This window comes from Electrophorus electricus, unplaced genomic scaffold (genome assembly GCF_041902795.1).
Source record: "Electrophorus electricus isolate QZ-2024a unplaced genomic scaffold, ASM4190279v1 Scaffold33, whole genome shotgun sequence".
NCBI lineage: Eukaryota > Metazoa > Chordata > Actinopteri > Gymnotiformes > Gymnotidae > Electrophorus > Electrophorus electricus.
In genome coordinates this window covers 1,654,334-1,668,875 of record NW_027658616.1, presented here as the reverse complement: position 1 = coordinate 1,668,875, position 14,542 = coordinate 1,654,334, and positions in this window count along the sequence as shown.

Here is a 14,542-nt window from a genome sequence, read left to right as displayed (position 1 = left end):
AGTATATGTTCACTGTATTGTGCAACTGTCATGTCAGCAGGTGGACAATTTTAGCTAAAGTTAGCATTTCAAACATATATTTTGATATTCTAAAATAATGTTTATTAACTCAATATTTCATCACAATGGGGTGGACATTTTTAGCTTTAACTCATCTGAGTATGGGGACAAAGTGAGAAATTCAAATGAACTGACATACTATAGGAGCATGCAGTTTATGCCTTTAGGCGAATGAAGATAGACCTTTTTTAAAGTTGTGAGGTCACTGATGTCAAAGGTCGCATTTTTACCAAGATGGTTATCCAAAGATGAGAGAGTGGACAGCAATTCTTGGACATGTTTAAATAACTTGATTTTTAATTTTATTTATTTATTTATTTTTAATCAAAATTGCAAAATGAATAATCAAAATACCTAAAATATTAATGAACGTATTTACAACCTTACGGTAATATTTAAAAGTTTAAAAGGTTAAAACATGTTTAAAAGGTTAAAACATCCAAAATACCCATTTCCTCATCAAAGACAATGTAATAAGGTTAACATTCCTATATATTCGTAAAATGTGTTCATTCAGAGTAAAACTTTAATCAGTTAATTAAAAACATTAATTGTTTCACAATCTTTGTATCAGCACATTTAAACGAGTATGTTGTACTGACCCTTAGGTAACAGAACGAAGTGTGAAGTCCACTTATAAAATAAATTACGCATTCGTCATTAGATCAGAGTAGGTGAGGGACAGAGAGCCATGTGTGAAAACGAACAATCATCTCACAAAACACTACTTATGACTAACAAGTAAACACTTGCAAAATAAAAGTAGCCGTTTATGTTAAATATAAGATTTCACAAAACTATTAATTAAAAAAATATTAATTAAAAAATATTAATTACAAAAATATGAATTAAAAAACGTAAATCGATATTTTTGCGATTGATCTCCCTCCCAAGTTACACCGTTTACTTGTCTTAGAACTGAAACACGAGTATCACTGTTACGTTTTAATGAAACCGTTATTTTGAAAATTACAAAACTGCATGTCAATGTTAACCGTGTGGGGTCATACGTGAGTGTATGTTACAGCTGAATTATTAGGTTACCTAACTAAGCTACAGATATTTTTATATTTATTGGCTGCTTGTACAGATTTGTTAGCTCGCTGATAATATACTTTTGTATATAAAATTGTTCTGCGCAAACCACAGCACCATTGCTAAGTTAGCACTTAGCCTTAGCTAACGTTACTTTTAAAGTTAAATTGAGTTTCTTGTCTTGTTCATGGCTTTGTAGCCGAATCTCCCGTTTAGACATGATGTCTGCCCGCAGGCTTAGACTTCTAGTGTTTTCTGTTCAAAAGTGTTTATCTCGACTCGCCGACAAATGCAGAGGTTATTGCTCAGTGTCTCTATCTAGCACTCCTACTAATGAGACTGATGAGACGAGAGTGAGCACATTTAAGACCAAGCTGTCGTCATTAAGAGTTCTTCAGGCAAAAGTTCAACTGAGACGCAACAGGAACATGAGGAATCGTATCTTCCTGAAGAAAGTGGTCTGGCGCAGCTACGGAAAGGTATGTAACTGCATTTGTTGCCATGATAGTTCAGGCTTTAGGATTTTAATTCCCATGTGTCAGTATGCCGGTAGTCGTTGCCAATTTTATTTTGGTGTTTACATCTTGCAGTGTATTTCGAAACATACGGCTGTCAGATGAACGTCAACGACACTGAAATTGCGTGGTCCATTCTTCAGAAGGGTGGATATGTTCGGACCCACGAACTATCAGAGGTAAGTGTCAATGCCTTGACCTTTGACCCTTGATAAACACAGCGCTTCCTTTATTTGAAAGCTTTCATTCTCATCTTTCCTAATTTTTTTTTTTTTTATACAGGCAGATGTGGTGCTTCTTGTCACATGCTCCATAAGGTAGGAAAAGCCTATTTCTGTTTGTATTTTACACAGTGAATCTATACGTTGCCAATCTTGTGCAACTTGACAGCAGTCCTTGACTTCAGTGACATTTTTTGCTTGGATGTAATGCTATTTTCTGTTGGAAAAAATAAAAATCATTGTGACAGGGAAAAGGCAGAGCAGACCATCTGGAACAGACTCAAACATCCAGCAGTTCTGAAAAAGAAGTGTCTAAAGAGCAGCACTCCATTAAAGATAGGAGTCCTGGGTAACTTCTCACTTCACCATAGTTCTTCATTCACGTTCAAATGTATCTCTCAGTCTGAAATGTTCGTATGTGCGCATGTATGTTTGTGTGTGGGTTCACGTGCCCGTATACGCATATGTGTGCTTGCTCTCTTGTAGGTTGCTTGGCAGAGAGACTGAAGACTGAGTTGCTGGAGAAGGAGAGGGTGGTGGATGTTGTAGCAGGGCCAGATGCCTACAGAGATCTTCTCCGACTCCTTGCACTGGCCCATGGGGGTCAGAGGACCAGCAATGTCCTGCTCTCCCTGGAAGAGGCATATGCTGATGTCATGCCCATTCACCATTCAGGACACAGTGCCTTTGTGTGAGTGCCATAATAATATCTGGCTGATTTATAAGGGAGGAGTTCCTACTAAACACTAACTCTTAAATTAACTTTGCACTGTGTGATTTTGTAAAGATGGTAAAGAGTAAAATAACAGTCTCACATGTACAGTTCAATTTTTAAGTTAACATGTATAGACAGTTTTTGGTGTTTTCATATTCAACTCTAATACACTGAATTTAATCTGAACAGCAACTGTTAGATTAAAATACAGAAAAGTCAGCTATAATTTAAAGGCATTTGCTACCATATTGGATGAAACATGGGACTTGCATCCACAATAAAGCCAAAAACAGCAAATGCTCATAGTTCAGTTGTTTATTATTATCATTTTACTGAACACTTGTCAATCTGCATTTTTTGGTTAAATATTTATACATGACTGACCCTCCTACACTTATGAAGGGATATAAAACTTCAAACACCGTGGTGGCTCATCTTCAGCTCCTTCATGCTTTTAGATGTAGCACTTCAAACAATGGTTTGATATCAGGGGGTCGATACTTTTAAAGTCCTTTCACGCTGTTGACAGTACAGACCTTGTGTACTGCAAGCCTTGTTGGTGGCACCTTGTCTTACAGTGGGATTATCCAGTATATTTTGTCCCTCTTTGACTGCTGTAGGTCTATCACGCGGGGCTGTGACAACATGTGCAGCTACTGCATTGTGCCGTTTACCTGGGGGAAGGATAGGAGCAGACCTGTGTCCTCCATACTTGAAGAAGTGCGCATGCTGTCTGACCAGGTTTCTTCCCTTCAGCGACTATGTGTGCAGTCTGGCTTTACTAGTTTCTGTGTGTGAAACTTGGCCAGATGTGAACACTAAGTATATGAAATGATCATGGCCATAGGGGGTGAAGGAAGTGACCCTGCTGGGTCAAAACGTGAACAGCTACAGAGACGTGTCTGGGGACGGGGCCAGCAACTCGGAGCTTGGTTCGCACCTCAGCCGTGGTTTCAGCACCGTGTTCCCGTGATGAGCAAGGAGGCCTACGATTCTCTGACCTGCTACACCACGTCTCCCTCGTAAACCCTGACAAGGATTCGCTTCACCTGGCCACATCCTAAAGACTTTCCTGATGAGGTAGAAACCCCAGAGTCATGGATGTGAGCATGTGGTTTTTGGTTGGGATACCCATGACTAGTGTGGGGAAGGTACTTTTAAAATGTATTTCATTGCAGGTGACAAAATACAGAACACAGAATACATGCTGTTAAATGTAATTTAAATGTAATTAAAGTGAGTTATATTTGAAATAGTCTTGGACAATGTTGACGTATTCCAAAGTTTTTAAAGTATGTTCCTCGTTTGAGTAATGTAATGGAATATGTTACCAATTACATTTAGGGGCATGTACATGTACATTGCCTACAGTGGCAGATTAAACCCTGTGGAGGCCCCTAGGCAGTCATAATCTTGGGGCCTCCCTTGCAAATTATCTCCTAATATGTTTGTTTTTTTTAATTCCTTGTTGCATGGCCCCTAAAAGGTGTGGGGCCTACAGGTCACTGCCTGCTCTGGTAATCTATTGGTAATCCGGCCCTGACTGTTTATGGCTTGTGTGGTGTAGTGGATGTTCAAAGAGTTTAAGTATTTAGTTGAACGGTTTCTTATAGTCTGAATTCATGTGCAGATATTGCTCATAGGCCATTTTAAGCAGCAGATTGGATAATAATTTAGGATTCGCAAATTTGGATGTGAGCAGTAGAAGAGATCATTAATAGATTATCAGATTGAAAAAGCCTTATGCTTATCAGATATGTGAAATAAGGTTTGACTGCCATAGTCAATTTGTGCTGTTTTCGTTTGACCTGTGCTGGGGTGGGTGAGTATGTTTCCTGAAGGTGTTATAGCTAATCCAAGAGCGGAGGAACATCTGTAAGCAGATCCACTTGCCAGCTCAGAGTGGCAGCAGCAGAGTCTTACAGACCATGAGGCGTGGGTGAGAAACGCTCCTAGAACGACAGCACTCACCACAAGCACAGTAGAGATTAGCCTGCTTATCTCAAATCTCTTGATGTCTCATGTGTTAAAACTTAGTTCTCACTTTAAGTCATCATGCTCTGGGATGTTTTCATAGGTATACTAGGGAAGCCTACCTTGAGCTTGTGGAAAACATTCGAAAGATAATACCAGGTGTCCTATCATTACCAAACATTCAGTATGTAATTATAAAATTATTGTAGCTATAATAGGTCTTGTGTGAATAAATATCTATGTATAATTTCTTTTTACAGGGGTCAGTCTGAGCAGTGACTTCATCACAGGCTTCTGTGGGGAAACCGAGGAGGACCACCAGCAGTCGGTCTCTTTGATCAGGGAAGTGGGCTATAATGTAGCCTTCCTGTTTGCCTACAGCATGAGGAAGGTGAGATCCTATTTTGTCATTGTGTTTAACACTATCAAAAAACAGACATTCTCCCTGGTTCATGTGATGGTTCTATCAAGAAATTCACCATTGTCTATTATCATTTGGAGAATTGAAAGGGTCTTGTGGCTGCCAGTTGGGCTTTACCTTCTGACATGAAGATGTGTGTACCACACCCACAGAAAACTCAGGCATACCACCGTCTCGGGGACGATATCCCAGCTGAGGTGAAGAAGCTGTCGCCTGGAGGAGCTTATCTTTACATTCCGAGAAGATGCGGCTAAGGTCAACACCAGTTTCATCGACAGCAAACAGCTTGTCCTAGTGGAGGGAGTGAGTACTGCAGTGGGTTGAAGCCATGCTGTGTTACAACTGTGTTTGGAGCACTTCTGCTGTTAATAATTTGGGATTGCTGCATCTGTGTGTCTTGGTCATCATGTTTTGCATATCGATTTAACTAGATTTCTGCAAGAAAATAAATAGTTGCAGTAAATTCTCCTCCCTTATCTTATTTAGACCTGCTGGATCAACATCATGAGGTCTGTCTGACAACGATGATGAACAATGGCATTGTCTATCAGCTCAGCCCTAGCACCTTTTGGCATTTCATTTTGGTTTTGGCTTTGTTCTTTTCTGGAGGGCAAATAGAGTTTATGTGTTTATGTATTTAGGGCATTGTTTGGTCTATTTTAGTCTATTTGAGTTGTATGGTCACTTTCCCGTTTGTGGTGTTAGTTTGCGATTGCCGCATGGGTTTCTGTGGCCCTTTCATTTGAAACCCTTCCCTGGTTAGGCATAGCATTGTGTCTGTTTTGGATGCTTTGAGCTTTTTGTTATTTTTGAAGTGTTGAGAGCAGTTCACATCTTTGGTACCGGGAAATCCCAATGACTGGTTTCCCTGTGCTTGTGGTCTTTAGTGTATTACCTGCCATCAATAACTGTTTGAAGATTGGGGTCTTAGTTAATTTTGATTCTTGTTAGTGTCCTTCTTTTGAGGACATGCCTGGCGAATGCACAGAAAACTACCACAAGGTGTTTGCCACTTGTGTGTTAATATGCGCTACCAGTCATGCTGAGATTGGATCTACCGATATACACACTGATAACAGAATTTTATGACCATCTACATAACAGTGGGAATAACCACCCTTGGTTTGGATAACACTAGTGAGACGTTGTGGCATGGTATCTGGAGGCAATGTAAGAGCAGGAGAGAATTTCTGTCTGCTACAGTGCTTAGTCAAGCCTTTTATATTGTACAAATGTTATCTGCTGTTTTTGCTTGACTGAGTCTGTTTTCTGCAGGAAAGTAAGAAGTCATCTCAAGATCTTTGTGGTCGGAATGATGGGAATGTGAAGGTTATTTTTCCAAGAAAGGATTTGCTTTCTTATCCCACGGATACCAACCCTGCCACTGTTAAAGCTGGAGACTATGTACTGGTGAAGGTGAGCTCTTACTTCAGTTTGCTACTCCTACATGTATATCTGTCTGTGTTGAGACTAAAACAGGAGCATGTTTTTACACACACACACACACACACACACACACACACACACAGAGAGATATATATGAGCTGTATGTGTGGAATATTTATTCTGGTAAGCCTGGTCTGTGATATGTAATATACATGGCTGTGAAATATACTGTACAGTTATGGCTACATTTCCATGATTATTGGTGACTACTCTCTCCTTTAGAGATTACCTCAGCCAGCTCTCAGAGTCTGCAAGGCCACGCCTTCAGCCACGCCTCCCTGAGTGATGGACACCCCAGACGCCTATTGATGCACAGGCAGCTGCATATTAGCCTGTAGGTTCCACCTTCTTAGTATCAGGACTGGGTGGGAGTGTGTGTCACAGACCTATAGGTCTTCCCAGCTCCAGCTCTTGGAAGCCAGTATGCTCAGTGAGGAGTGTTCACTGCCTCAGTCACCCTGTCTCCTCATTATCAAGCTCCTTATGAGGTGATTCAGGCATGGTGAGGCAGAAAACCCCTGAAAATATGCAGGGAAGTTTCCTCAGAACTTGAGCTCAGTGTTCCTGAAGTGCAGTTTGAAATGAAATAAGGCTTTTCATTTTTTCATTCATTCATTTATTCAGAATCATGTCTGACTCATGCATGACTCAGTGTTAAAGGAAAGTTTTAACACAGATTTTGTCTGGGTACACACTTTGCAAACTTCAAACTGCATGATTAGCAGACAGTATTGTAGCTATTCAAGTTTATGATCAATAATGTAAGGTAAGTGTGTGTTAACTCTGGGTGGGTCAGGGTGTATTCTCCCCTAAACATACTTCTGACATAATGATTTGTTTAAACACTACAATTCTCTATATCCTAATAATTACTGCCACATTTTAATAACCTGCAATACACTGTAAATACAGCATTTGTAAGCTTTAAATTTACAAACATGAACAATCATACTATATCAAATACATGATACTCATACCTGTGACATAGTGTTTTGAACAGACATTTGCTGCCACACCTGCTATTTTAGCAGGCTAAATAATCTGCCTTCTGAAATGCTAATATGCTTAATTTCATGCAAGTGCTAGTGTTCCTATTTGCTTGCTGATGTGCATGGAAGCGCCATATTATTATTATTATTATTATTATTATTACTATTATTATTATTATTATTATTATTGAGTCACACTGCTATCAAGTTAGCTGGTTGCTCTTAGCTAGTAGTGTGAACAGGACAGGGGACTTGGGGAAGACCCAAAGGGTGAGGTTTGTGTGTGTACATTCACAAGTACTGGTGCACAGCCACTGACATACATAAACACTGCTATCTGGATCTGGAATTTTTAACATTAATGTACAGACTATTCTTTCTCCTTAAAAAATTCATTATGGTAATAATTATGGCAGTGTATGTTCCCCTGCAAACAAATGCTAGGCTGCAGGCTGCACGATGCTGCAATCAACCAGCTGATGGCAAATCCAGACAGTGTTGTTATTGTGGCAAGAGACTTATTGTAAATGCATTGCCATTAATTGAGAGTCATTTTAAAAGATATTTACTCTCCCACTGCGCATACTCCCGTTTTCATAAATTGGCAAATATACATGTTGCTGCTTGTCACACAAACTTTTGTTGTACACAAGTAATAATGAGAAAAGGACTCATCATATGTTTTATGATATAGCTAAAGCTATGCATTTATCGAGAGGATTTAACACATTACAGAACACATCTAATTAATCCTTTCCATGATTGACCCAAGGGCAGATAGCAATTATTTAAGTATTACTATGTTTTAATTTAATAATAAAAATGACCATATGAACCTTTTTGCTTTATATTTGTTTATATTCAGCTGCCTTTATAATGACAATTATTTATGACAATGACAATTTACAATACATTATCAGTGAGTGGTATAATTAAAGTAAAATCATTGTTAAATAAGTCTCATTCTTGTCTCAGATTCAAACACTACAAAATCTTGGTCTTTGCTTGAATGATTTTTTAATGGTCCTGACTACAACACTATCCTTTGATAAGCTTGGAAGTTGTACACTACTGTGAGAGGAAGTTACATTCAGCTAGGAAAGAACCAACAATCAAATAATATACACAGATTAAGATGGTCATTAAAGATCCCAAACTAAGATTAATGCACTAATTAATAAACTACAACTTGTTTGCAGGAGTTCATCAGTGTTTTATCATTGGCATAGGTAAAGGGGTTTTCAGGCACAAGTTAAAAAAGGCACAAGTTGTCAAAGCATAAGAATAATGACCATAATGATCATAAGAAAGCCTTTCTGAGCCAAAGATCTGAATTAACAGGGAATAACAGGAGCACTTGCAAAACTGTGCCTAAGTGTATCCAGAAAGCACTGTTGGGCTTTTGTAGGAAAAAAAGGTTACACAAAGGTTACACTGATAAAACAGTTTAATCTGAACGAAGAATCAAGACCCAGGAGCTGTAAAAGAATAAGTTAATCTCTGCATTGCTCTCTATATAGGGGGAGTTTTACAACATTGGAGTGCACAAGAAACCCGCTTTTGCCCCGACACCATTTTCACTGCCACCTGATGAAAGCAACATGCTGTATATGGGCATCTCTGCCTTCACTGCCAACTCAGCAGGCTTTGTGTAGAAAAATGCAGGAGCACTCACACTCAGAATCACAGATGACATGGTGAGTTTAAACCACTCCTTGCCATCACTGAGGGAAAGGTGTGCATGTGGTTACCTTACAAGACCAGGCTGTTTAGTTAGAAGACTGATAAAGAAGACTGATAACTTTATACTGTTCTCCCAGTGCACATTAATAATCCCTTAATAGTGTAATAAATGAATGGACAAATAAATGATCAACAGTCCCTGAAAATGAAACAAACGTTTATCCTTCCAGATTCCCAGAGCCTCTCCATATCGTCTGAACACCAAGACATTTGAAGCCTTAATTCCGCAGGTATAAGAGATCACTTTCTGTATTCATCACACAAGCATGCAGAAACTGCTGATTTTATATTCTCACATAGGTTTCCTAACACAGTAGACTTTGAATCTTAAAGGAATAATAAGGTTTAAAGAGTAACAAATAATATGATCTCATTAGCAACACAACCATATTTAGATGAAGAATTTCCGAAAAGAACAACATTTCACATGATGATGCTTGGATGAAATGTGTTGAAAACACTGAGTTCTTTTGCTTTTGGTGCTAAAGGCACTTGCAAGTACACCTTACACAGATTGATGGTGGTAGTATAGTTGGCATTCAGTTAAATCAATTAAACTTTGGACAGGGGTAGATTTGTCCTTCATACTGTTATTCAGCACAGGTAATAGCCATTTTGGGACTTTGTATCACTTTTGGGAGGCTGCCGTGTTCTCCTTAAAGTACCCAGGTTGAAGAGTGCTGGGCCCAGGAGTATTATCACCTGCTCCTGCATTTCTGCCGATGAAATAGTGAGACGGATCCACATCCTGCCTGCTTATTGGGGACGTACTGTTCTAGCAGCTCTTCCTCATCTGTCCATGCTCATACCATGGGTTGCTGTACTGTTTCCATGCTTATGTGGTACTCTTTCCACAGGATGCTATGGAACTTTTGGTGCTCCCTGCTCCTCTCTGGCATTTGTAGCTTGACCTTCCTGGTGATTTTTTTGCAGTCCACGTCACTTTGCCAGGAGCTTCCTTTTGCTGATTAGCAGAAGCAGGAATACCTCCTGTCCTGCCAGGCTTTTGCAGTCATATTAGGCACATTGACTGCTCCGCTCTTACCTGCTTTCTATATCTTATGTTTGGGCTACTTGTGGAAGTGACATGAAAGCAGTGTTATGTTTATGTTAGTGTGGAGTTTGATATCTTGTGGAATTTCCACCACGCTGTTAGTATCATGGCCACCCACAAATTGTTGATCATGAATGTTCTTTAATTGATTTGACTGATAAATGGTAAGTCTGACTTTTAGATCATATAGAACACCACAGACAACTGTTTGGCACATCACTGTTAAACCTCCTGATTGCAACCCGGGGCATCGTGAACTGTACAACATGACCCTCAGACAATGATCTCTGAGTGAATGTGATAAACATAATCATCTTCATATCATCACTTTCTCTACAAGTTCAGTGGAAGAGACGTCAGTGAAAGGGAGTTTTAATACCCTATCCATTTTTAACTTTAATAAAAACACAGACGGAAAAATTCCAGAAAGTGAGACAGAGAAAGGAAACTAGACTTTAAAATGGTGCTGCCCTCTTGACTTACAACTGTAGATTATTGAAATTATTACAAATGTCTGACTTCCAAAAGGGATTGTGTCAGTGTTTCACTACTCAGTATTGCATTTGTTAGACAGTATAAACAAGCAGACTATGGTTAAAAAAAACACAGAAATAAAGCAAACACCAATATAATCTTGAACCACCTAGTGCCAGGAAACATTAGATTACTGGAACAAAATCAGACAACTAGCAGAACAACTTTTTAACCAATGATGCAGATGCACTTTTAGTGGATTTATTTATCTGTATTTCAATCCACTAAAGTTTTTCATTTGATCTAACATTACATTTAAGACCGACGTCCTGTTACGTCTCACAGAAGATTCCACTGATCAAGCTGCTACTTACCCATCCTGGTCCTGGAGTACCTTTGCTCTGTACACTTTAGTGATGTCTTTGCTACCAACAAGCCTATTTTAATCCATCAGATAGTAACCAAACGCTCCTTTGCTGCAGAGCACAGAAATCATTCAAATTTGCAGTCAACAGATACATCTGGGCCAGATTTTGGATCAGTGGACTAGGCTGGAACTGCACATATACTGTATATGCAAAATTCAAAATACGGGGAGTGGTTGGTCTCTTTTGCAATCAAATCTGAATACTATGGAATTCGTTTCACATTTGTTTAATTTGACAGATTTTAAATGGATAATGGACATCACTAGACAAAAAGGAATAAACAACTATATGAAAAGGAACAAAACCAAAAACAAAGGAAGACTTTAACACACTTGCCCAAACAAGCACTAAATCTGACAAAAATAGATCAACCAATGACATAGCTGTGAAGGAACATATTAGCCATTGTTTTCTTGTCATCAACAGTAATTTTAACTGATTGTTAACATACTGTTCAAGTCTTCAACTGATTTGCTCCCAACATACGAATGGGTACAAATATGGTTCATTACCCAGCTGCACAAATTGCTTCTGACATACTGGGCAGCTACAGGGTTCTTCTCGCGTGTGGATTCTGACATACTGGGCAGCTATGGGCTTCTTCAGTTGTGTGGATTGTCTTCTGCTCCTCCATGTGGCCTGTTTCACCAAAGCCCTTCCTGCAGTATTTGCAGCACTATGGCAAGCGGACACCCTTGTGTGAGCGTTTAGGTGCTTCTCAAGAGTCTGGGCACGTTTGAAACACCTGCCCCAAACATCACTGACATTATTTCTTGTAGGTGATTAGCCACGTGTCTCTCTAGCCACAAGTACTTTTTGATTTATTTGTTTTTTTTAAATAGGTAATTTTATATATAATGGCAACAAATGACATTTTAAGTTTTATGACAAAACGTGCAAACAAGCTGGCCTGAGAGGTGTGTAGCGGGATATGACTCAGTGCGTCTCTGGTGCTGCTTTTGATGAGTACAGTGTCATGAGTGTGTCTGTCCAGCGGTGCAAAGAGGGGATACAGCAAGGCATGGCATGGTGTTTATTCATTCGTTTGCATAGAAAATGACGCCTTTTCACATTGTGGAAGTACAAATATGGCGGTCTTTTTTGTGCGGCGTAGTAATGACATATGTTGTGGAATTTTGAACAAACAGCAAGTCAGACGTGATTAAGAGAGTAATTTAATAAGAAAAAGAATAAAATAAATGTTTGGCTCTCCTCAGGTAGGGAGCCCCGAGTATACAAAACCGTGGCTAGTTATACTACTCCTGTGCTGTCTTTAACCAATCATCTTTTCTTAAGCAGCTCTTCTTTCCTTTGTTGCTGTGGCTATAAGCCAATCAGCTCTCAGCTTGGTTTTTTCCACAAACCAACCCAAACTGACTCCAAACAGTGTGGGTTGTGTGTCAAGTTGACCTTGATGTTAACAGTTCCTGATACATGTTCAACTTAATCAGCAACAGGCGGATACAAATGTGCAAACAGCATTATTAATTTAAGAACAAAAGGATCAGTGTGATTTTATATGAATCACATAATACATAGTTTCGTATCATTTTCCATCACACGTAAAAACAGAGTCTCACCGTATTGTCGGGCAGGAGGATCTGGACTCATTTATTACTTAATATCTTCCCCCATCTAGCGGTCATTAGAGGTTAGTCTTGAATTGATTTCTGTCGTGCAATATTTTAGATATAAATGTTTACATTTTCTATTACAGAACACGGCAAAGTATAGTCAACCAGTTCTAACCTTTTGAGAAAAACTTTAACTTCAAAGTAGGTGAATCTATTTACTTAGATTGAACCAATCGGATCACAGTTTATTTACATAACATCAATGCTTTGAGTGCTTTAGATATAAGGACATCATGGCGATCTTTCTGCTCACACCTCAGTCAGTCTATAATTCTGTACTATGTGTTTCTATAGCTTCCAACTTTCACGAGTTTCTTGAATCTGTGGACAAAAGTGCAGACTCAGGTACTTTCTTATTTGTGAACTTTTATACATTTTATGTAATTTATTTATCATCTATAATGTTTTATTACTTTTCATTTATAGATATAAGGACACAAAAACAGTTCATATACTCAATGAATTGTTACAAGATAATCTTTTCTAGAGAATGTTTACCATTTGTTAAAAGACTGATTTATTTCTAAAGGTTTATGCAGTGTGTTAATTTGTCACATGGAGGCAGAAGGGGTGAATCTGATATACCCCTCTTCCATCATCAACTATTCATCGAGTCCTCCAGTAGAGCTTGTACAACCAAAGAAACGCATACAGCGGTCACCGGCGGTTCTAAGTTACATCTAAAGAGGTCTAGGCCTATACACACTGTTCCACCTGAGGTAATAAAATGTTTTGGGGTAAAGGTATTTTCATGAGGCGATCTGTGATCTAATTATAATAGGCTTTGAAGCTCTCTGCAACAGGTGCAGAGTGGTGCAAGACTGTGTTTGAAAGCATAAAGAGGAATAATGTTTCTGGGGTATCTTAAGGCCTTTTTGGGTCTGTAAGTGCAGAGCAGAGGCTCTGATGCAGGTGGTTTCAAGGCCTCTGTGGAAGTCTACGGCAGATGACTCTGGACTGTTCCCGTGAGAAATAGCTTCCTAAGTATTGGGAAAGATCCTGGCTTTTAAAAGACGTGAAAGCCTCTTCGAGAGTTCTGTGGCTAAGCAAGGTTCATTATCTTACCATAAGAGCAGGGTGATACTGACCTGCAACATCATCTTGCAGGTGTTTGATGGTATGAGTTGAGATCATCTTTGTTAAAAACAAAAAAAACAACAACAAAAAAAAAAAACAGGAAAATCTTCCAATAGGATATACTGGGGTCAAGCTTCAATTTGTACAATGATAGATCTCAATTTGCATATATTGAATAATGTATGGTTGAACACAGTGGTGGAGATTTCAAACACCAGTATGTAGAGAAGGTGTGGCAATCACATAATCAGTTGTGAAAACTGGATAAAAATGTGTGTTCCTTGTGTGATTATTAGACATATTCTGGACTATGCCTCGTTTGTATGTAACGCTGAGCTCAAAATAAATAATGGACCTACTACTCTCTTCAATTAATTCTTGAGTCTGCATCTTTATTTTCTGTTTAAAGAGGACTTAATAAAATTACTGGAATGTGGGCAATATCTAGTAACACAGTGCCGAGTCTGCTAAACGTAGATCCCAGCCTTTTATATGGCCTCTTCCCTTTAATTCTACTGACTATAATTAATGTAAACCTTGTCGATTCTGGTGTTTGCTGTATAGAGGTAGCGAAAACTTTGCTAAAACAATGAAAAATATGCATCCTGTGAAAAGTTTATTGAACAATATAACATTGTTCCTTACCCAGAGCCATAACACGTCATTGATGGAAATCACACTGATGTGAGGGCGGTATGGGCCAACTCAACTGTATTTCCTGATTGTTTTATTCTGCAGGAGGATGTGGTCCAAATA